The sequence below is a fragment of the Pithys albifrons genome, chromosome Z (assembly GCF_047495875.1).
Source record: "Pithys albifrons albifrons isolate INPA30051 chromosome Z, PitAlb_v1, whole genome shotgun sequence".
NCBI lineage: Eukaryota > Metazoa > Chordata > Aves > Passeriformes > Thamnophilidae > Pithys > Pithys albifrons.
Genome location: NC_092497.1, coordinates 73968334 through 73992777, shown reverse-complemented (window position 1 = coordinate 73992777; position 24444 = coordinate 73968334). Strand labels below are relative to the sequence as shown.

The window sequence follows — 24444 nt, the reverse complement described above, 5'->3', positions numbered from 1 at the left end:
GATGTCTTAAGACTTTTATATACTTTTAGATTTTAATAATTTATATATTTGTAGATTTTTATATAGCTGTATAGTTTCTCACACTTGAGGTAGCAGCTAACAGTTGTGACACACAGATAATACAGAAATGCCATATATTATGTTTTGCCATTGTTTCTGCCTGTCAAAACTTCCTACCAAAACTTTTCTGTCAGCTTTCTGCTAGAAGTTCTCACCAGATCTTCCTGCTGGTAGATCCTGCAATTGTTATCTCTTCAAACATCTGAATAGGGCTACATTCCAAGAAACCATGTACAACCTCCTCTGAACAATGTAAAAGTTAAAGGGAGACTTTGGAAAATCATGAGGAGAGGAAAGAGAGAAAGAACTGGTTACCATAGCCTGGAATCTCTCCCCACCTCCTCGCCATATTTTTTCTCTGCCACTGCCTGCTGCCTACCTGCCACTGAAGACTGAAACTCTGCCAGCCTGAAGAGAACTGAGACCCACCATGCCACATGCATGCATTATATAATCCTTCTACCCTTATGCTATTTTTGAGGGCCAAAGGGTGCTGCTAAACCAGGACCCTGCACAGCCAGCAACACAGCTCCTCATGAGTGACAAAACCACACATCCTGGCTGCATTCCAGAGAACAAAAGCAGCTAAGATGCCCCCCACAGCTAAAGAGATAACAACAAAAGCAGCAGAGACAGGAAAAAAAGGCAGGAACAGCTTCTCTTTCCACCCCCCACCCAACTCAGCAAAAAGGTAGGTTTTGGTGGCATCTTTTCTCTGCTTCTAGAACTAATCTTAGCTTTTTTCATAATTTTTTCTTGTTTCTTCTCTTTGCATCTTTTAGCAATTAATAAAAATCTGGTTTGGTATCAACAGATAACTGTGAATTTTAATTTTGCTGTAGGGAATATTCAAATCTAAAGTTCTTTCTGCATCATTTAAGCAGATTGTTGTTATGGGTTTAGCCAAGTAGGCCAAAAAAAAATTAGGCTTTAAAGTTCAGATTAGGCCTGAAATTGTCAGCTGACTTGAGCTGGGCTGAGCTAGCTAACAGCTGACTTCTTCTGGCCAATAATATTGTATTCCATACCATATTGCATCATCTCAAAAGGGGTAAGAGCTGGTGTGTGGGTGTGGCTTGTTCAGTTGCTTCACAGCTGTGGTGCCAGCAAGACACTCTGCTGTCTCAGGAGGGATGGGGAGGCCCAAGCCCAGAGCACCGGCTCACCATCATGTTATCTGAGGGAAGTAAAATGTTTGTTCTTAGCTTTTCTCTCTGCTTAAGTCTGTCTCTGAAGAACCAACTTCTCTAGAATGATTTGTAGTTAAAATGGTAGAATTTGTGTTTACTGGGAAGTGGGAAGTTATTTCTTGTTATATATAACTTGTGTAAGTGTGTGTTATATTGTAGTTTCTTCTTAATTTTCTCCTTTCTGTATAAATACATGTAGTTAGTTTCAGCATAGACCTGGCTTTGGAAGTTTTTTTTTCCCTCTCTCCCTCTTCTTTTTTTCCCTTGGCTTGTTGGGGGGAGGAGGAACCCTTTTCACCCTGTCCTGGACAGTTGGCGTTTTGCCAGCTCAACCCAGGACAATTGTACTAACAGTTTCTAACAGCTTCTCATTGTTTGTGCCACGTTCTTGAAATTCTATTCCATGTCTTTTCAAGGAAAAAGATTTCAGCACAAACATCTTGTTTGGGACACATGTACTATGACCAGAATATTAAAGTGCATTATAGCCAAAACAAGCTAAAAGGCCCAGAACCCTTGGAGGGGCTCCAGTGAGGCAGTTCTGACAATGGTACCATGGGCAAAATGGTTTTGGGGTTGGTTGTACCCATTAGGTATGGTAATTAAGTAGTGTTCTAAATTTGTAAGAGCCCTATACTGGGTGTGTACCTATGCACCTCGTGCTCCTGAAAACTTTCATTAAAGAACTGCTCTCTATGTTATCTGTACTAATATTGTCTCAAAAGTATTTTCCCTCCATTTTAGGCAACACGATCACCTGGGTGATTAATGGCATCAGAAGACCTTCTGAAGGATAAAAGTGTGGAACTGTATTCTGACAGCTAACTAGTAGAAGAGACATTTTCATGCAGGTGATGTCTTTTCTTTCCCCTCCAAAAGTTTGCTGGCAATGAATTACAGCCCAGAAAAACAGACCTGTAGGCTGGAAATGCTGTAGCATGTTTAGCAGAGGGTAGAAAGCTTACACAACTGCAAGGAAAAACTGAGGAAAGAAGACAATATTTTGGACTATGCAGAAAAAAATAAACAAGCTGTAAAACAGAAAAGCAGTTCAAATAAAACTCATGTGAAAAATATTCTCCACAATATAATAAAATCACTGAGGTTCAGTAACATTTATGGAAATGTACAAATGGTACTTAGGTACTTGCTGAATGTCATGCTATTGAGATTTTTAAGGGCTACAGTTGCTCTAGTCATATTAAAAATACCTCCTGAAGCACTAGTAGAGATCAACACTTGAAGTCAGTCTATAGGCTGAAGTCTCTGTGTTTCTTGTTGGTATCTCCTTCAGAACTCTTTTTTTGACCTTCAGATAAAGAAGACACTGTCAGTCTGGGATAAGTGTTTTTTTCAGCTAAAACATACAGTGCATCAGGAGGAACTGAAAGTCTAAAGTTCCAAATTTCCACCTACTGTTTGCAAATTAAATGCAAATGTGAACAGCAGGATGCTGACTTTTAAAACAGACAAGTGTTGTGACACATTTATAAGATGACTCCCCTTCAAGTGTCTATATTGGCTTCCTTACATCTTCTGCATGTAGTTTAAACTTCTAATTCCTTATTTGTAATTGTCCTATAGCCTCCAGAGTGTGGCACAAAAAAGAGACTTATGGAGGCACCACAGGAAAATTTTGGAGAAGCAAACACAGAGAAAGTATGAGCCACTAGGAAGTGTAATCTCTAGACAGGCCCTAAGACACAGCTGAAAACTCTGTGGTGGCATTTGAAAATGAGCAAGTCAGACATAACAGTAGTTCCTCTTTACTTTGTAACTCAAATTTTTATTAAGTCAGAAGTGTCCCAAGACATTGCCCCTGTCTACCAGACTTCTGAAGATTAGATGTTTGTGTAATATATATTTAATTATTTCTTGCTTTTCATTTTTCTGTTTATTTCCTACCCTATATTATTTTCTCACTCACATCCTCTTTTAACACATCACGTATGATAATATCCTAGTCTTTCCTCTGCTTTCCATAAAAGTATTTACCTGATCCACTTGAGCCCTGCTCTTTCTTTCATTTTTAATACCAACTTTTCCTAGCTTTCTCTACATTTCCTGCCATTTATCTACAGATACTAAAATGGCCCATTTTTATCAATCTTCTTAATGTGTTATTCTTCTGTATTTCCACTTGCACAAACAAGTTGTGCTCTGAACTTCACCATTTTTCTTCTTACTATCAATCATCTTTCATCTGTGTAAATACAACCTCCATCTAGTTTGAAGATGACTTCATGGTTATTGATATAACCTTGGTAATATAGCAAGGACTTTTTTCTCTAGGTATAGTTGGCCCACAGTACAGAAAAATTATTCTTGCTTACTTTTATGTCTGAAGATAGAACTGTATTATGGAGAAAAGTTATGAAGATGTGAAGATTAATTTTGTTTCCAGAGTGTCAAAAGAGAGTGGCTTAGAGGTTTCTGGCAATACTCTGTTAATTCCTATCAAAAAACATATATTTCCCAAAAACTTTTTAAGTCCTTGATACTATTCCCACTTCCTCTTGAAGTTTATTGTGTTTCATCTGCAGAGCTTCCTTACAGAAATATTCATTCAAAAACAAACAACTAGCATTTTCTCAGTAAGGTCTGGATTTTTAGCACTGTACTTTTCAAATCAGGTCAATATCTATCATCAGTTTATGGAAGCTGTGAATCTCGTCTGAAGTGATCATTCTGGAAGGGATGGAAGGACAACTTAACAAATAGATGTATTTATGCCTGCTTCTTAGTATGACTTATGGAAAGTGGGAGGGGTGTGAATTATAAAGGATTGTGATAAAATATAAAAACTATGTGTTATTTCTGTACACTGACAAAACAGTTAATTGTCCACATATTTTAATATCTAGCTACTGCTACCAGCTATTGAAATGACAAGGGGCAAGAAACCATCATTTATAAAACATTGATTTCATTGGCAGGAAGTTTTTTGGTAGCTAGGGAAACCTCAATCTCCTTGTTTTATCTCCTGGTTCTTACTTCAGTAGTCTTAATCTCCAGACATATGAATAAATCTGTTTAGGACCCTTCACCAAATCAGATGATTGTATGTGGTCCCAGGCAATGAAAGAATCGAGTCTAGTCAAGGGTTCTGTCAGGCTGAGCCTCTGGAGCTGAACTGAACTCTATTAAAATGGTAGTGAATTTATTATAGAGTAGGGGGGGCAGTTCCTGGGCAGAGCATGGGCAGGGTATATAAAACAAGGGTCTGGAACAACCATATATGGGGGAATGGTGCAATGCGCCAAAAAAGAGTCAATCAGGGGACAAGAAGGAGAAACCATAGGATAACATGAGGGAAGGTTCTAGAAATAACTGGGGAATTACAATCCATATAACAATTAACATTGACAGCCGTAAACCGAAATAAGAATAACAACCCTTAGAAATCAGTTTCTTTAATAACAATGTCTGCAGGCTCTGAGTATTCCATCCAATGCTTGAAGTCATCTCTTCCAACAGTGGTAGGTACACAGTCTGCAGTAGTACCGATTCTTCGATCTCAAGGCCTCCGTGACAATGTCAGAAGCATGAGGCTATTTTTAGTAATGAATATAGGCCTGAATTAAAGAAAAATTCTGACTTCTGATGAGAGCAGATTCTACTTCAGAGATATACTTTTCCCTTTGTATTTCAGTAAGTTTTTAATTTTTTCCTTTTATTATTTTCCTCACAAAAGGGGTTTTATCTGGATTAAAAACCTCTGCTAACTTTCACTTACATGCTTGGATTGGCTCTTCAGTTGTATGAAATGTGATTAAAAGAGGTTCTGCTTCAAGAATGGCTCTTGAACTTGGGCCAATCCACTTTTGATAAATCAGAGTATAGAGGATATGTGTATGTGATAGCATGTATGTCTTTATTCTGCTCCTTTAAGGTCTGTCTGATTTTAGAAAAATAATGCAACAGTGTAACTTACAGTAGGTAGGATAACAGAAGAACTATCTGCTAAAAAACCATTAGCTGTATCACACAATCTGCTTGACAGTACAGCTCATAGCTAAGGAGACATTAATTTGTGGCCTATTTAGGGCCATGGGTTATGTGATAGGGAAAAAAATGGCATAAGGTTATAAAATGACATTTCAGAGGAAAATGAAGAATTTAAGAGTGTCACAATCTCACTGGAAATCCTTGAACTCTCACACAAACTATTTTTGACTTTAGTATAACCCTTGAAATTTCAAGTATTGAGCTGTAATGCAAGAAAGCAAAATTGATTCAATCCCTTTTCATAGTCCCCTGTATATTGTTAAAAACGTTGGCATATGTTTACTCTTGTTCTGATATGCTGGAAAAATATATGTATGACTCCTTATTTCTTTTTCTTATGCATGTGTGTACACATGCACATACAGACACACCAACACTCACCTTTCACAAATCTAGGAAAAACAGAAAACAGCTTACAAATAGTATACCGATTAGAAAAATGTGCATACTATTTCTGTATACAAAAGTAGAAGACAGCCTTTAAAATATTTTGTGACATCAGTAAATGTAGGTTAGGCATAGACTTGATAAATGTTAGGTGCTTAAATGTAGTTAATAATACTGGGTCTATTGCAGTGTTAAAAGTTCTTATTTTGTGAGCTGGGATTTTAAGGTCTCCAGACTCTCATAGTATTAGTTGGCATTGTGTGGTTGACACGGCACCTTATGCTTTTTTTTTAGACATATAGCTGGTCATTTCAGCTATATATTTTACAGGCTCTTTTGGAATTTGTAACACCTATGTAGGCATAGACAGTGTTATGTCAGATGGAATTGTAAAGGTTTAGCTTAGAATGCCTTCTGAGGAGGAAGTCTTGGCTCTTTAGGAGGTGAATATAAATAATGGATTGATACAATCTTAGTCTGGGTAAAAGCTGGACTCAACAACTTCTCTCTGAAATATTTGTCTTCTTCAGACAAAGGCAAATATACTCCTTTAAAATAGTTATTCTGATTTGTGTCCATTGTGCTTTCAATTCCTCTTCCTTCTGTCAATGGAAAAGCTATGTGAGCTCATTTGAATCCTACCAGGTAAAATTACATTTAATAATATAACCCACCAATGAAAGAGGCTTGAACTAACCCTGATCAATCTTCTAAAGCAGATTAGGACTCAGTCACATAATATTTTCAACTGGAAGTTCCGAAAGAGTAATGAGCAGGAAGTGGAGGTAAGGAAGTAGAGCCTTTTCTGTGTTTGCTGACACAAATAGAGCTAGAAGACACATATGTGATTTTAGAAATACCCTTGATTGCACACAAATTAAGGTCAAGAGTAGAACTCCAGTAAATTTTCAGTGATAAAACAGCATCCCAGCAGCTTTACTCTATGACTCATGCTGTGCACAAATTGAAGGAAAACATTTAAACTTGTAGTGCTCCTAAGCTGAAAGCTACATATTATTCATGCCCAAATATCTCTTAAAATAAACCTTGCTATAGTTCACAGTGACTGAGAGATAGATATTGGCTGTTTGTGCATGGCTAACAGCACTACAAGATTGAGTGCTTGTGCCGTAAATACATTTTTTCAGAGCATGTTGAAAGGCACATCCATTTCATTCAAGTCCAAAAGTGGCAATCATTGGTTTTAGTTGAAGTAGAAGTTGAGCACACAATAGCTTTTCCTTTTGTTACTTAAAAAAAATCCCAACAAAACAAAACACAACAAAAACCCCAAAACAAAACAAACAAACAAAAAAACCCCACAAGCCAAAAAAAGCCCAAAAGACACTTCAAATGGAAAACTTTCACTTTAATGTCCCTAAAAGGAGTTTAACTCAAAGGATTTGTCAAAATATATATTACAAAAACTTTTCTCATTTAACTCTTTTCAACTTCAGTTTTCAACCCTTTCTTTAGTGGTACAGAGTTGCTGCAATCTTAACTTGGCCTGCACTAGTTCTTGGTTTGTGGAACTCCTTATAGATGGGACAAAGTAAATGTTTAAGAAGAGGCCTGTCTTTATTATGAGCCATCATCAAAGATCTCATATGTTCTGGGTTACGCAAAAATTCTGGTATCCAACTTTTCTTTTCTTTTTTTCCTCCAAATATTTCTTTTTGCCTTTCTGGTATTTTGCTTTCTTTAAAGAGAGTAAACTGCTAATGGTCCATGACTCAAGTCACCTGCAGTGACTACCCAGGTGCTGTAAGAGACTGGACTACTGCTGCTCGTAGTTCAAGTGCTCTGCTAAAGTGTGCAGAGTGGTCACCCAGGCCAGAGGCTGAAGGCCTGCACATCCAACACCTCAAATTACAAGCTGGGTGTTAATCAGAATAGGGGAAGAGGCAAATCCTACAAGGTGGGGTAGTGCTTCTTCTTCCTGACACAGATGACAGCTGCCATAACTCCCTGGAACATTAAGACATAGCCTGATGGTATTATCTCTTGCTGATGAACCATAGTGGGCCATAGTGGACTCAGCTGCATTGACAGAAGAGAAAGCAGCAACATCTTAGAAGGTGTTGAAGAATCCTGGAGTATCCTGTGACTCACAGTATTACCTCACTGAGTACAAAACTACCCACCTCTGGAGAGGTACCAGAGACATTCCCACCTGAACCTAAGTGTATAGAATTCTGAATTTCAGAGCTTCCCTCAACCACCCAGGCTTTCCGCCACCACCTCAGCAGATCTAGACTGTGATCATCACTTTGACCAATGAACATAACCAAGGCTTTTTGCTAGATTCCGTGGATGTCTTGTGGATCCTTCCAGTCACCTGTAGGGTCTGCAGCCCTCCTCTGATTTCCTGTACCAGCCTCGTGGCCTCACTTCAGTGCCACCCAAATGCCTGCCAGTATTGAATCCCAGTCATCCTCTGTTCCCCCACCAGTGCTGACAATCCAACTGTTCTGCCAACTTTTCTGAGTTTGGTGGAGGCCAACCACATGGAGGGGCGGTCACCTGGTCTCTTGTCTCCTGTAGCCATGTGTGTTTTTTTTCAGGTGGAGGAGGCAGCCGCCATCTTGATTTGGTCTGGTGGTCAGAGCTTGGTAAGTTTCTGCTCATTGGTTGGTATAACCCAGTTTTATCAGTATTGTTATCAGCATTCTTTTTGGTGAAAACTTTTCTTTTCACTTATATCTGGGCATATTTCATCTCTCTCTATATATATATTGGAGAAACCAGGGATATTGAGTCTGAGAGACGAGGCTTCTGTATCCACAGTCTCCATACCTCCACATTGTCTCAAACTGAGACAATGTAGAAAGAAGCAAAGCTGGAAGGCTGATTCTGCTTATGTTATCCACAGACTACCTTTGAGCCTTATTCACATGGCCAGAAAATTTACTTTGTGTTAAATTTGAATTTACTTATCAGCAAGTCTGAGCTTATTGCACACATTACTGAAAAATAAGCATCTTGTTGAGTAAAAGAATCAGAATTTGCTCCAAAATATATGGAGTGCCTTGTAAGTGAGTTTTTACAAGGCTAGTGAATGAGAAGAGTCAGATCAGATATATCTAATTTTCTATTTTTGTCATAAGTTCTCCTGAAGGATTTTTTGTGCTTAACAGAAGTTATTCATCTATCATTATTACATAGTCTAGAAAGATGGTACTGCTGAAATTCAGTATTCGGACACAAGGAGTTCTGGAACTGTTTTCCTCAGAAAGTTGTGGGTGATCAGCTCTTTGGCTGGTTGAAAATGAATTACACATCCAATTTAAAAGTTGTGGAATCTCCATCCTTTAATATGTTCAAACTAGAACTATAAAAAGCCTGAACTAGAGAAAGCCATGGTTCATCAGATCAAATGCTGGCAATAGCAGGAGGTAGCATTGACCTATCTCTCTTTAAAGCAACATTCCTGAGACTATGTGAAGTCTCACACCTGAATGACAGAGAGTGGAAAGGGAGATAAGTTAGAGAAGAAAACTAGGCTGAGAGTCAATCAGTTTATTTTTTATCAAGAGGTACTGTGCTGAACATAGGAATCAGGCTTCAATAGTACAACCAGTTCTGAGTGGTTAAACTCTGCACAGAGACAGATACCCACGCTCCTAGTTCAAATATGCTGCATTTTACACTAAGGACAAAGCACTTACATGACTTCTATTATTACATTTTCCTTTCAATGGCCAAACTTGACATGCAGCAGTGTATACAGATAACATGAATCACATTTGCACTGCATGGTGTGATCTGTAATAATTGCTAATAGTAAAAATGATCCAGAAGTCTTGTTAGTGTTATTGAAAATATAGTATAAACAGCAGGTGCAATGGTATTTTATTAGAAAATGCTAGCAGTTATTTTTGGAAGAAATTACCTTGTCTCTTTCCCTTAAAGAATTAACAAGTTGGGGGTTTTTAAAAAATGAATACCTACTTTCTTAATTTCAGTAATTGAGTCTCTGCTTATTAGGTAACTCAGAGTTCATGTTGTCAGTTTTGTACTAACAAAACAATTCTAGACTGAAGGTCTAGAATTTTTCAGCCACTTTTTAGGCCTCAAAAAGTAACCTATTTTCTGTGCAAACTTACATGGCTGAAGGTTGCCTTTAGTATGTGAAGGTTTGTTGGTTTTATTTTTTCATATCTCCAAAAGTACAGCAACAGGTGACAACATAACTTTTAACAAAGTCATAACAATATGCCCATTAAGTTTTACTCTGTAGGCACAGAGGTGGATTTATTAGAAGAGCATCAATTCCACATATAGACACATATGACACAGTCACTTGGCCTCAGATTGGCATTGTATGTCTGCATGACATAGCATTAAAGTACTGCACACTACTTACACTGTAGATGTACATCTAGTTAAGCATTGCAGTAAATTCAAATGCTTAGAGGTTAAAACAAAGATATGTATACTTGTAAACACTCAGATTACACAAATCTGTGAGAAACACAAACATGTAAAGTTTCTTAATTAAGTTATTCTGGTTATTTATCCTTAAACAATTACAGATTGTGTGTCAAAGGCTTCAGGAAAATAACACTAAAGTTCAAATTTTCAAGCTAACTGGAAAATAAACAAAAATATAAATCAACATACGCAGGTAATTACCTTCCATATCTGAGCTACAGGATTGTATGTCAAAAGGCATAATTTTATGAGAAGCAAAAGATATGCAGAAAAGGTGCAAGGCTGTATCTTCTTTTTTGTTTGAGTTTTTTGGGGGTTTGTGGTTTTTATTAGTTTGGGATTTTTTGTTTAAAGTGAAGTCAGAAACGAATTGTGACTTACAATAAGGCTTAAAATATTGATGCATTTTGGAAAGAGAAATAAAAATATTTCCTTTACCTCAGTGACATGTAATATGATCTTATGATCAAGGGTTTTTTCAGTAACTTCCAGGACAATTTCCAGGACTAACATGGAGAATTTAATAAACTTGAGATTTTTCAGGCAAATATGTAGTACACCAGCATCCTTTCCTTTATTTATTATGCTGCTTTGCTTAATTCACATAAAAATTGTGGATGATTCACAGTAAACTACTCCCCATGATAATGATTGAAAACTGTATTATAGAAGTGAGATTTTATGTATTATCTATTCTTTTTCATTAACTCTGAAGTTTAGAACCCTACCAAAACTTAGTAAATGCAGTTTTCTAGTCATATCTTAAGAGGAATGCTACCAGCAATTTTGCCATCAGCTCTTCAGTTTACATTCCAGTGAAAACAAATCTCAGGAAATATAACAATTAGACAGTAAGCAGTTCTACCTAGTAGTAAATCCTTCTGGAATCTAGTTTTTATAGTAAAAACTGGATCCTAAGCATGTGATGTTCTTCTCATTGAAGTCAGAGGAATGATTTGGTTTCAGTCTCTTGCAGAAAACTGCTGTTAAGAAATAATACATTACATTATATTGCAACAGTAGCCAAGTTTGAATCAACAAAAATATTCTACTTTTGTTACTGGCAGAGGATTATTCTCTCTGCATAGGAAAATATAGGGTGTCCATGATATTTTAAAAGTTAAATTAAAATTTTGAGAAAGTTTGATACTTTTTATTGCAGAATTCATAGCTTTCATTTATCAAAGTCTTAATCTTCAGGAGCTCATTCTTTTCAAACACCTGCATTGCATGCAGACTAAATAGGGGCATGTCATGCTTCAAAACACAAAATAAATATTCATTTGAGGAGAATATAGGAATTTTGAGGAAATGGTAGTTCAAGCTGCCAGAAGTCAGATCACTCATGTACTGTAATAACTTATCTTAAGTTTGGATGACCATTTAGAAGACTGAGCCTAATTTTGAATTCACTGGGACATAAGTATTGAATGTAAATGTTTTTTATCTCAGAGTTCACTTCTTCACCCTTCAAAATTCACCCTAAAATGTTCATGGCAACAAGCGTTTGTGAAATAGGAAGATATCTCTGCATTATATCTAATTCCACATGGAGATTATGAATGTTTAGTTCAACAGTCTGTGAATTTAGTGTTAATAATGAGGAATTTCTGCTCTCTGCTATCTTTTATCTTGTAACAGAATTCTAGTTACTGACCCCCAAGATTTCTGGGTAATTCATTGGGTTTTGATAATCTGTCTTTCTATTGGAAGTTGTCCTTGACAAAGTAATTGTTGGAGGGCAAAGCTGTCTACCAATTAAGTAATTAGATAAATAGGTAATAGATTTCAGATCATTCCACACATAAATGTCAGATCAGGAACTATTTTGGTAATTGAATTTGAAGAGATACTCCACATGAAGGGCTTCATCAGGAATTATTTCCATCAGTCATTTCAGAAAGCTAAATGAAGTAAAGTAAAAACCTGACTGCAAGTCTGAGAATTTAGTCTGTATTTGAAAAGCCATGTACTTAAGAAGGACAGAAGACCATAAAGAAGCCTGGAGAAGATGAGGTTTAGAGGTAACCTCATCACTGTCTATAACTAGCTGAAGAGAAGTTCTAGCCAGGTGGGGGTTGGTCTCTTCTCCCAGGCACTCAGGAATAGGACAAGGGGGCACGGGCTCAAGCTCTGCCAGGGGAAATTTAAGTTGGAGATCAGAAAAAAATTCTTTCCAGAGAGAATAATCAGGCATTGGAATGGGCTGCCCAGAGAGGTGGTGGATTCGCCATCCCTGGAGATTTTTAAACTGAGATTGGATGTGGCACTGAGTGCCATGATCTAGAAAACAGACTGGAGTTGGACCAAGGGTTGGACTTGATGATTTTGGAGGTCTTTTCCAACCCAATCAATTCTATGATACTTTGGTTCTATTCCATGATCTACAGAAAGATCTTAGAAAAGGCTGAGGGAAACACAAGCCCTGTGAAGAAACTGAGATGAAGTGTATTCAATTGCATTGCTAAGATCTGTTTATCTCTTTTATTTTGATAGGTAAAAAACATGGCCTGGATTAATTCTGCTTAGTTGAAATGGCTGGAACGGGTGTGCAATCTCCCAGTAATCAGAAAACTGAAAAAATGCTAATGGTAACTTCAGTTAGGTATTTAATAGACTGAAGTGTCCATTCATATCCTTATCTTAGTAGATAAATTGTATAGGGATGATATTCTTAGAACTTAGTCACCTCAGACATGGACTTGCATTTAAGTGATGAAAACCCAGACCTCAATGTTTCAGAATTCGTGTTCACTAAATTTTTATGTTATATATTTGTTTCCACATTTTGTTGCCACACGTTTCTAAAACAGGAAACAGTAAGTGTAACTATCTTTGAATGATACATTTTGGAAAGAATGAAAAGAAATAAGAGTTTGTGTTACATGAGATCTGCAACTCTGCATCCTGTTTTTGTAACATTGGTTGCCATGAGCAATATCTCCCTTTTCCTTGACACAGACACTGTTATCACTCAAATGTACTCTTGCAGGTTGGTAGAAAGCTTACTGCAATTACTAATTTTCTTAGAAATTCCAAAGCAGGAATTTCACTAGCCTGTCAGACTGTTTCTTGCCCTTTTAAAACTTTCAGACCTACTTATCTTCATAGACCTTTTCTTTATTTCTCTCTTCTTCACATTGGGATCTTCTCACCTCTTACTTATCTCAGAGCAGCCATTTTTCTGCAGACAGGATTCATCTTTGTCAACACAGAGGTCTGAGACTGTCCCTTGCTTTTTTGTACTGCAGTTTCTCTTTAAATGTAAAAGCAGTCCTCAATTCCTGCTTAGTGGACCAAAGTAAAATGCAGATCTCAGGTTCATTTCTGTGCTGTAGAAATACTAACTTAGTCACATAAAAATCTTCAGTGCAAATGTGTTTTAAATTGTGTTTTAAAACAAGATATATTAAGTGCTTCGGATTTTTTAATTTTTTCCTTCTATTATTAATACACTGTTTTTCTGAGTTTCTAAATAAATAAATAAAAAATGTCTTTGTAGGAAGGAACTTTAAGTAATAATGCCTTCTCTGTTTATCAGAGAAGATAGACACATGATAGAATTATGCCTGTGATGAAGTAGAGAAAACATTGTCTGCCATTTTACAGAATGTATTCAGGTTTTTGTAATAGAGAAACTTCATCAGGAGTTTATCATTGCAGAAAAATGTAAATTAGATAAAGGTAATTTTCTTGATCTAATCTAAAAGTGACCTTCTACCTGTGTAGGGATTTATTTAATTTTAAAGAAGCATTCTTCTTAAACTAATGTACAATTTTTAAAATATTGAGTATGTGTAATGAGCAGAAAAAGCAGATTTGAAATATGTAAAATTTATATTTAACTAGAAAATAATATACAATTTAATTTTAAAATGTACATAAATAGTTAAAGAAAATAAAATTGCTTGGAAAGCGACTTCTCCAAGAGTACAGTGAGTGAGATTTTTTTGGAATCAAGTAAGAGAAAGTCTCAAGATTCCTCATTCAGGAATTTTGAGGACTCAAAATAAAAAAAGAAAAATATGGTATTTGTAACGTGGAGTCCCTGACCTGAGACTAGTCCAAGGAGAAGATTTTCTCCACAGTTTTTAGCATTAATCAACTAGACTATTAAGAGATGTAACAGGTTACTCCCATTATTTATCATGCCTGGGGGAAAAAAAAATCAACAAATCTGAACCTGTTAATTCCTAATGAAGATTATTCTTCCTCGTCTTCAAATAATGATATTTTAAAACCCATCTAGGACCTCTGCAGATGTACTTGAAGCATAAATGATTTTTTTCTATATTCTATATTTCTGTACAAAATGTGTTTTTGCTAGACATTGACTTTTGACAGATTTCTGATTCCTGCAAGATGGGTGTCTAACTCTCAAAAAATTACCACACAGTACCTTTGACAGCAACAGTTCTAGCTTACTTGCCTGATATGTTTGTGAGCCTCTTCAGCTTATTAAATACACAAAAAATTAATTATCTTTCAAAAAAATTAACTTCATTTTTATTTGCTCATAATATTCAGTGAATTCCCAGACTATTACTTTACTAAAACAGCTATCAATATGAATGTGGCTCTGCAAAATACTGAAAATTTGCCTAAGTAAAAAAATAAAATAAATACCCATGGGTATTTTTAAAAAGGGATTTCAAGTTTTCCGTGGTTTATTCCTTTTCGATGTATCTCCAGGAAGGGTACATCATGTTCTATTTCAGAATGCCAACTGGAAATCAAGTAGAGAGACAGAATAATACCACAAAAAGCAGATTATGTAAAAGATATCAACACACACACACAAAAATCACATAAATTTGATTTGGATCAGGATTATAATTTCTCTCTCTCCATCTTTTTCTCCGTCTTTTCTTCTCTTTCAATAGACTATATTCCTTTCCTAATCTCAGAATCTCCATCCAATATATGTACACTTTTGTCTTGTTTAACCTTCTTCTTAATAGTCAGTATAATGTGTTTTAGACCTAGTATGAGAATAAAGCTTTGTTTTCTGATTGTACTCTTTCCAGGAATATTTTCCAAGCAGAAAATAAATCTTCACATTCTTGAGATAGGATTTCACTTAATTGATCTTCACATATGTATCTCTGTGGTTTTTTAACTTTCTAAAACATGTAGATGAGGACACCAAGCAAAATTGCAATTTTTAATCAGAGTTCTAGATATAGTTATTCATTAAAATTGTGGGGAAAATAGTTACCTTTTTTTTTTTTTTTACAAGGATCTTCCATTCACAATTTTGGCATTAATATTATCCCGCTGCATTGAGTTCTTCGAAAAGCTGGGGTTTTTCCATTTGTTTTTAGTTGTTTACAACAGGAACTACAAAGAGTCCAGTCATTGTCTTTACACTATATATATCTTTCACATAATATTCCCATCTACCTAACAGCAATGTTATTTGAAAATTAAACTTTTCCAATTTGTAGGAGTAAGAAAGTACTGGAGAGAGGTGGAGTCATCTCGTTAGATAAAATGGCTTGTTTTACTTAAGCCATGACATTATTCCATTGTTTTAGTCTTCTGACTACTTACCTATCTTCACCCAAAAGAATTCTAACATCTACTTCCGGATGTGATCAAAACACACAGTACTTTGTACTGTCAGCTATGGCAGGAATAACAGGCTAATAAGGCCAAATTCTTTGCTAGCATAAGTCTGCTAGCTCATTGGAATTATTCCAGCAAAAGTCTTGACTCCCTGTTATTTAAAGAAAAAGCAATGACATATTAGTACTATCAAAGCCTTTAGCCTTGGAAGTATAACTTAAGTATGTGTTATAATCCAACGGATAATGTGTACACTATCAGAAAACAGGTTTTAGAAAAGAAAGCTAAAGCATTATTATTAACTAACATGATATTTTGTTTGTCTATGCCTTATCAAGGGTTGATGTGTAATACAAAATCCCAGCCTTTTTTGAAGGCTAGCTGTTTTTTTAAGCACCTACATAATATCAATGGTACATATGAAATGATTGTTGCTTTACAGTCTTCACAACCTACCACTGATTATAGCCTACAGTTGTAATCCTCTCATTGCAAAATGGTACATGACCTTCAATCTCCACATCTTGGCAAGTGTGCAATCTTTATCTTCATGGAGATGAAGAATGCAGAAATTAACAATGGAATGCACTATCTAGCAGTATGTCCAATATTTTACTTTACAAGAAACCACAGAGAACAGCCAGATTTGTGAGTAATTTGATTTGGTGCAACAAGGTCTTGCTGTGATGGTTACTTTCACGTGGTGTAGCATATCACAATTTCTGACCAGGAAGCATAAAAATAACAGGAGTAAAATAGCTTTAATGAGCGTTCCTGCAGCAATATGCCTGCTATCTAAGAAGAGTGAAAAAACCTGTCTGTGCTAAGCAAGCTCTGAAACCATTTTGCCTTTTTTTGCTGCAGTGTTCTCTTTTTCATTTTACCTAAAAAAATAAAAAAATCAAAAAATCTAGTGTCAGTCCCTCTAATATTTATACAAAATACTTACTTCTTTTCTTTTTTTTTCTTTTTTTTTTTTTTTTTTTGAGAAAGGTGAGGCAGGAGGATGCAAGGTAGAAAGGAAATTCACAGGAAAACAGTTCTTTCAAAATAATATTTTAATTTTATTTTGAAAACAGTTAATTGAAGTTTTGAATGTTAACACAGTTTGTCCAACAAGGCATACTGGTAGGAACACTAATTGTTTGGAGGACACAGTGAGGTTGAGGGAGTATCTATTGTGGCCAAAAGCAATAGCTGCTGCACATCTTGGCAAGACATGCTTGCTTTCACCTGGAAAACGGCCCCATCCAGTGCTTAGTGAAGTCAACTGAAATCTTCTCTAATGAGAATTGCACTGGGTCCCTATGCTTTGGTAAGATGACTGTGGAATTGAAGAAACTATAATTCAGACAACCTTTGCAAAAGCAATATTGAGCATTTCCCCTGCTAAAAGCATAAGAAAACCAAAAAGGAAGAATAAAGAGGAGCATGGCTCAAACTCTGAAGTAGGTCCTAGTTTGCTGGGTTTTGTTTTTATTTTTTTTCTGTAGAAATAGTACAAGAAAAGATGCCTAACACACCGGTATTTTGAAATAAAGAGCTATTAAAATGTTTCTGTTTTCCTATTAAGTTGACATAACATATGAAAACTTAGGACATGTGTTATGTTTTATCAAGGAAAAAATTCATTCCTGTGATATGGAAGGCAAATTACTGTTTGAGATATTCTTTCCAAGAAAATAAATACAGCAATAATTCAGAAAATTTGCATTATCCTTTCAAAGTGTTCTTATTATCTAGTTTAAGGGAAAAGATGATCTTAAGTTTCATTACTCTTTTGGTTCAGGACAGAACTCTGTATTAGGCCTCTGTCTGGAAAAGAAACCAAAACAAACCAAAACAAGCCATAAAATCAGAACAATATGAGAAGTTTAAAATTCAAAGTTCTTTCTTGTCAAACAAAGTATAAGATATGAAAGGGCCCAATCTCTGTTTCAGTTGGTAAGGAACTGGGTCTTTGTGTTGTGGAAGAAGAAAATTAGAACCATAAATCCTAACCTCCTGATAAGTACTTTTAAAACACAGCAGATTTATTCACAGTATTTTATATTTTTTTCTGTTTCTGCAGTAACACAGAATATAGATTTTGTCTTCATCCACACCAGCCCACTTTTTGTCACCATTTGTGAGATTATGAGACTAGTGCAGGTGACCTACTCCTTGTCCATATTGTATTCTGCAATATCTTTTGTTAATCCATGTTGGCAATTTGATTTTGGAAGTCACACCTTGCAAGTCACCTGTACTTTCATATTCATGTATAATAAAAGCAGAGATACATACCTTATGTATGTATGTTCTCTTATAATTTCTTCTAAGTTTCAGGTATTGTTGTTTCTTAAAATACAGCACTCATTGCTTGATCATTGCATTTTCTTGCTAAGAATTTTTGTCTTCTTCATACCACAGTTCTCAAACACAAATTAAAGGAAATTGGTATCAATTAGTTATCCTCAGATGTCTCTGTAAAGATAGCAAAATATCAGGACTTAAAGTCTGTACAAGAAATAGACATATTAAATGTTGAATACTATAACTACAGACTTCTTAAAGTACAAGATCTTCCAAAAATCAGCAAAATTAATAAATTTTATGTGGGGTTTCCAAGTTATTTGGTTATATTTTCCCAATTTTTCATATATCTAAAGATTTTATCTTTAAGCCTTGGAGGAGAAATATGTTTAAAACTTTTCATAAGTGAACTACTTGTCACTTTACTAGTTAAATGGGACATGGAAAATCCTCATCCTCACTTATACTGCTTTCTCCCTTGATCAGGATTACCGTTCTTCAGTTCTTAGAGATTTGGAGCTGCAGTAGTCCAGCATATTATAAGCTCTCTATCTTTAATATAGTGGTTTTCACCATTGTATTAACAACCATTTTTCACTTAAAGATTATTCATGACATCATATGACAGCCACTTTTGCATTGAACTGTTCCTGCTATTTCTTATTTATGTCCTTTTGTACAATTAGTTGACTGACTGCCTGAATACCGAAATGAGTGAATAGCAATATTTCAGAGAAATTCACTCAGTTTGGCATAGCAAGGACTAAGTAACATTTCATAGCTAAATATTTTTAGGAAGAAGTTATTGTGCCTTTCACTGATATTTTAGGTAAATATAAAAGAGGAAACTGCTTCTCAATAAGTGAGCTGTCAAGGAGGAATCTTGACTAGCTGTAGGTCAGGAAAAAGGGAAAGAATTGGTAGTGCAGGTTGTTTACTATGTTGTTTAAAACAACATCTAAGCTCTACCTCATGCTCAAGTCTGTAAAAACCTATTTTTTGTTAGGAATTGGCAAATCTTTGAATTCCAAAGAATATATTCTCTCTTCTAAGTGTAGTAGTGTTGTCATCTCACATTCTTTCAAGTGTGTAAGGACAAGCTACATAACAAGTATATATAACAATTGTTTTTATGAGATGGCTGGATGTTTGAGCTCTGCTGGTAATGCGTATCTACATTCTAGAATTATTTATACAAGTAAAACCCAAAAATGTCTACCTGTGCTTTTACAAACATTCATAAGGTATCGAGCTTCTCAGAGCATTTGATGGATTCTTAAAACTTCTGTTCCTGAGTGCAGCAACCTACAATGAAAAAAAAACCCCAAAAACAACAACAAGAAAAATGAACAAAAACCCCCAAAATAAAACAAACTAACCTTTTTTTTCTTCTTTTCCTTTAAAGTGAATTTTTCTATTTCTCACAACTCTCCAGTACATGGTGAAGGATTATGTTGTAGTTTGGGATTATTATGTAAATTCTCTCCTCTGCCACTTAACTGCCCAAGCCAGCAGCTAACAAAAGAAGCAGTTAACCGTTGATCTCTTGGGTGGGGGCAGGTTTGTCTCTTTTGGGTTTTTTTGGATATTCTTTTCCAGTCTTGGCTCGGCGGAAGGCGGGAGTGGGGGCTCCGAGGAGGCAGGCTGCCCTGCTGGTTACTGATGGGGCTCTCCTGGCTGTCTCGCTGCCGCTGTGCCCGGACTGCTTTTCTGGCCACACGGCTGCTGCTGCCTGCCCCTGACTGCTGTTCTGGCCGCGTTGCTGCTACTGCCTGCCCCTGACTGATTCTGACCGTGTTGCTGCTGCTGCCTGCCTTGGATTTGCTTCTGGCTGCTCGTACTTTTCTGCTTCTTGGACGGGGAACACAGGGGGAAGAGATGGAGTCCATCTGAAAGCTCACTACTCGTCTGTCTCGCTGGAGAGGGACTGAAACTCACTCTGCAGCCAGCCAGGCTGTGACATTGATCCTTAAGTATAACTTTTCCTCCCGGAGGAAAACCTGCTGGGTTTTTGTTGTTGTTTGTTTTCTTTTCTTTCTCTTGTGGTGTTGGGAAGTGGGTTGCACTAGTCTGTATATATATATATATATCAGTTATCCTTCTTGTATTAAAATTCCTTTTCTTAAATTTGATAAAGAGTGGTGTGATTGTCGTGGAGGATGCCCCTCCCCGGCTTGTGGGTAAACATTTTGGGTTTTTTCCCCTCAAACCAAGACAGATTACAAATGGGCTGTGTTGAAAAACATGCACAATAATTTCTGACCAAGGGTGAGTTTTATACCATTTGCACTCTGTGAGTATGACTTGATTATATTAGAAATTTCTAATACATGTTGACAAACAAGAAACTGCACTTTTATTCTATCTTCTTTTGGCCTTTTATGATGGGAATTCAGAATACAAATAAATGGAAACTTAATGGAATTATAGTCTTCCTTACTCTTATTATTTTAATAGCATCATTCTATAGTCAGCCATTGTATAAGGATAAAGGGTATGATTCTCTTGGACTTGCAATACAATTTTGTGAGTAGCAGTCAGCATGGATTTCTCAAAAATAAGTCATGCTGAAACAATCTGATAGTCTTCCACGAGTCTGTCACAGTGTTTCTTGAAAGAAGGGACCACCTGATTGCAGTGGTATCGTGATTTTACAGAAGTAAAAAATTAGAAATTAGAAAAATGAGAAGAGGGGATGACACACTATGCAAGGAGCTGCATCAATTCTTGGAGACCTTCAAAGTAAGCATGAATCCAGAGACTTCCCAGTGAGTGTCTTATCTCCATGTCTATTTGACTCCTCTCCACCTCTCTCTCTTAACATTTCTGTACTGGAAGTATGGAATAGTCCTTTCCTGCACCTTCTGATCTGAGACTCTCCAACACAAAGTGGGAGGCTAACTCTATCTCTTTGTTACTCAAGGCACTCCCCATTTCATTTGACCAATGCCTTTCCGTTTCACCCACCTTCTCAAGTATTGTATGGCTAAAGGCTTTGAGTATGGCTGTCTAGGTCAAGAAAACAGCCTGGGTAAAACGTGAATTTTAAGAAGTTTAAATTTTTCAGGTTATCCCACCAAAACCAAAACTATTTCTAGTCTGGATCAGGTAACTAGGAAGGAGCTGGAAGTGTAGAACTGCTTTCTTCTTAGCATAATCAAAAGTCCATGTGGAAATATACTGCCAGGTTTAGAGAAGGAGGTGGGTCAAAAGTGTAGGGAAATCAAATACAGGGATGTTTGTTTCACTAATGATTTTAGATAGCAGGATTATTTTTAAAGAAAGTATTTTGCTTTGTAAGTTTGATTCTGCACATGTGTAAATAGTCAAATACTTTCAGAGGTAGTACTGCACTTGAAGTGGATATGTTTGTTTGTAAGCATTTTAAGAATCTAAAATGCTTCTTTTTATTAAGTTTTGATGGCAGGTAATTTCAGGAAGGATAAGAAAAGGATTAAAGCTCAAATATGTGCCATGAATGTGGTTTGTTGTAAATCAATATAATTATTTTTTTTATATATTTTCAAATTTTTTTCCATTCCATATATGTTACAGTATCACAGAAATGTAGAACTGATTGGGTTGGAAAAGACCTCCAAGATCGTCAAGTCCAACCCTTGGTCCAGCTCCAGTCCATTTACTGGATCATGGCACTCAGTGCCACATCCAATCTCAGTTTAAAATCCTCCAGGAACGGTGAATCCACCACTTCTCTGGGCAGCCCATTCCAATGCCTGATTACTCTCTCTGGAAAGAATTTTCTGATCTCCAACTTCAATTTCTCCTGGCAGAGCTTGAGCCCATGCCCCCTTGTCCTATTGCTGAGTGCCTGGGAGAAGAGACCAGCCCCCACCTGGCTAGAACTTCCCTTCAGGTAGTTATAGACAGTGATGAGGTCACCTCTATGCCTCCTCTTCTCCAGACTAAACAACCCCAGCTCCCTCAGCCTCTCCCCATTGGGCTTATGCTCCAGTCCCTTCACAAGCCTTGTTGCTCTTCTCTGGACCTGCTCCAGTACCTCAATATCTTTCCTGAACTAAGATGCCCAGAACTAAACACAATACTCAAGGTGTGACCTCACCAATGCAGAGTACAGGGGAAGGATCACTTCCCTGGTCCTTCTAGCCATGCTATTTTTGATACAGAACAAGATCCCATTGGCCTTCTTGGCCACCTGTTGGTTCATGTTGAGCTTCCTGTCAATCCAAACCCCCAGGTGCCTTTCTGCCTGGCTGCTCTCCAGCCACTCTGTGCCCAGCCTGTAGCCCTGCATGGGGTTGTTGTGGCCAAAGTGCAGGACCTGGCACTTGGCCTTATTGAACTTCATCCCATTGGAATCAGACCATCTCTCCATCCTATCAAGGTCCCTTTGCAGAGCCCTCCTGCCTTCCAGCAGGTCGACACTCCCTCCCAGCTTGGTGTCATCAGCAAATTTACTGATGATGGACTCAATCCTCTAATCTAAATCATCAATAAAGATGTTAAACAGGACTGGGCCCAACACTGACCCCTGGGGAACACCACTGGTGACCAGCCGCCAGCTGGATGCAGCTCTGTTCACCAGCACTCTCTGGGCCCGACTCTCCAAGCAGCTCCTAACCCAGCCGAGAGTACACTTGTCCAGCTTTTCCAGGAGTATATTACGGGAGACAGTGTCAAAGGCCTTGCTGAAGTCAAGATAGACACATCCACAGCCTTACTCTCATCCACCAGGTGGATCACCTGATCGTAAAAAGAGATCAGGTTGGTCAGACAGGACCTGCCCCTCCTAAACCCATGCTGGCTGGGTCTAATCCCTTGTCCATCCTGAAGGTGCTGTGTGATTGCACTTAGGATGATCTGCTCCATAACCCTGCCAGGCACTGATTCCTATCTTTTGCACAACTCTTGAGAACAATTCTATTAATGCCTGAAGAGTAATGTCATTTACCACATTGCACTTCAGCCTTCAGAGAAACATCATTCAGGAGCTGAATAGTGGAAAACAAATACATACTTCAGGTAATTTCTTTTACTGTAATGATAATTTCAAGTCACTAAGTGGGAGTCAAACTCAGCCTTAAGGAAAGAATACTTTTTTTTCAGAATAACATTGAGTACACAGTTTCCCTAGATGATAAGAAACGGGATAAGTCTTCTAGTCTTGCAGAAGAAATACAGTTTTATGTTATACATCCTATCTGCCAAAATATAAATTCAATGTGCTATGTCTCACTCCTTCTTTCCTCCTTTCAATCTCCCCTGTAGGCCAAAATTGTGCACAGATCTTGCCTGAGTGCATAAGAAATGAAAAATGGAAAGAAAACAGCAAAAATGTAATGCAAATTCACAGATGTCCTGGTTCTACTGTCTGTGAGTAATTTCAAATTTTTCTTCAAAAAGACTTTTAAAATGCTCAGAATATGAGCAGCGATGGGTTGTTCAAAGAAGGGTAGTAATATATATTTCTGGACTAAATATGTTCTTCTGAAGAACCAGTAGTGAGAAAAAATGAAAAACATAAAACTATTAAGTGTTTTCGAACATACACTCTTTAACATTTACTGATAATCAGATATTTAACAAGCTTTCACATAGACTCTTAGAGCTTGTGAAATAAAATTCTCCAATGTCGTCTTTGAAGCTTATATCTAATATGACTGCTTGAGCCATGTGAAAAGAATCTAACAAACCCCTTTTTCTCTCCTAATCACTCCTTTGTGCCTACCATACCAGCCAGAAAATGATATGTTGGTGCTATTATGTGACATTTTTTGCTTTGAGATGTTCTCACACAGAAAAGGAAACACGTTGGAGCTCAGTTTGCCAGAATCAGGCTATGGAGAAAACAAAAAGTGGAATGTGATTCTGAGAAATAATCAATGTGTAAATAAATAAAATATTTGAGCTTGTAGGAACTGTTAGAGTCATAACACCATTCACTGATGTGAGTGATATCATGTCTCATTTTGTTTAACACAGGATGCGAATTGCAGTATTGCAACTTAGCTATTGCTAATGGCGGCAGCAGCAGCATTAGACATGATAGCTATCCTATTGTATGCCATTGCCTGAGGTCAATTCACTGTTCCTGTGACTCTGAACACAGAATCTTTTTTCCAGTGTTTACCTGAGTTGTATCACTACTGAGTCCATGCTGGATATTTTTTTTTGTGAATGTAAAAGTACCGGCTACCTTCTGGTCATGGAGATACTCTGTTTTAAATGTTCAGATTGAGTTCTGCCATAAAGGACACAGTAAATTTGGTCTTATTTAAAAGTTACTTGGGAATTTAATCTTCTTGGTGTTCAGGAATGTTGTACCACTTTTTCACCCAAATGTATACTGGACTATTATGCACTTACTTTAACTGCAGCTATCCTTTAAAGCTCAAACATTTTATTTATCTCTACATTGATTTCCTCCTGTTTCTCCCTGATATATTTCTAAATCAAAATCAAATACTGTTTTGACCTGTTGTTTTCTGAATAAACCTAGATCTTTTGGTGTTCACCATGATTG

General features: G+C 36.9%; 1 long non-coding RNA gene across 1 annotated transcript; it reads left to right on the top strand.

Moving 5' to 3' along the window:
* Positions 1–1771: 1771 nt before the first annotated feature.
* On the top strand, positions 1772–23257 carry LOC139684894 (uncharacterized). Its single transcript, XR_011699993.1, has 3 exons — positions 1772–2101; positions 8210–8257; positions 23190–23257. It is a non-coding gene; the product is annotated as an uncharacterized lncRNA (long non-coding RNA).
* Positions 23258–24444: the final 1187 nt, after the last annotated feature.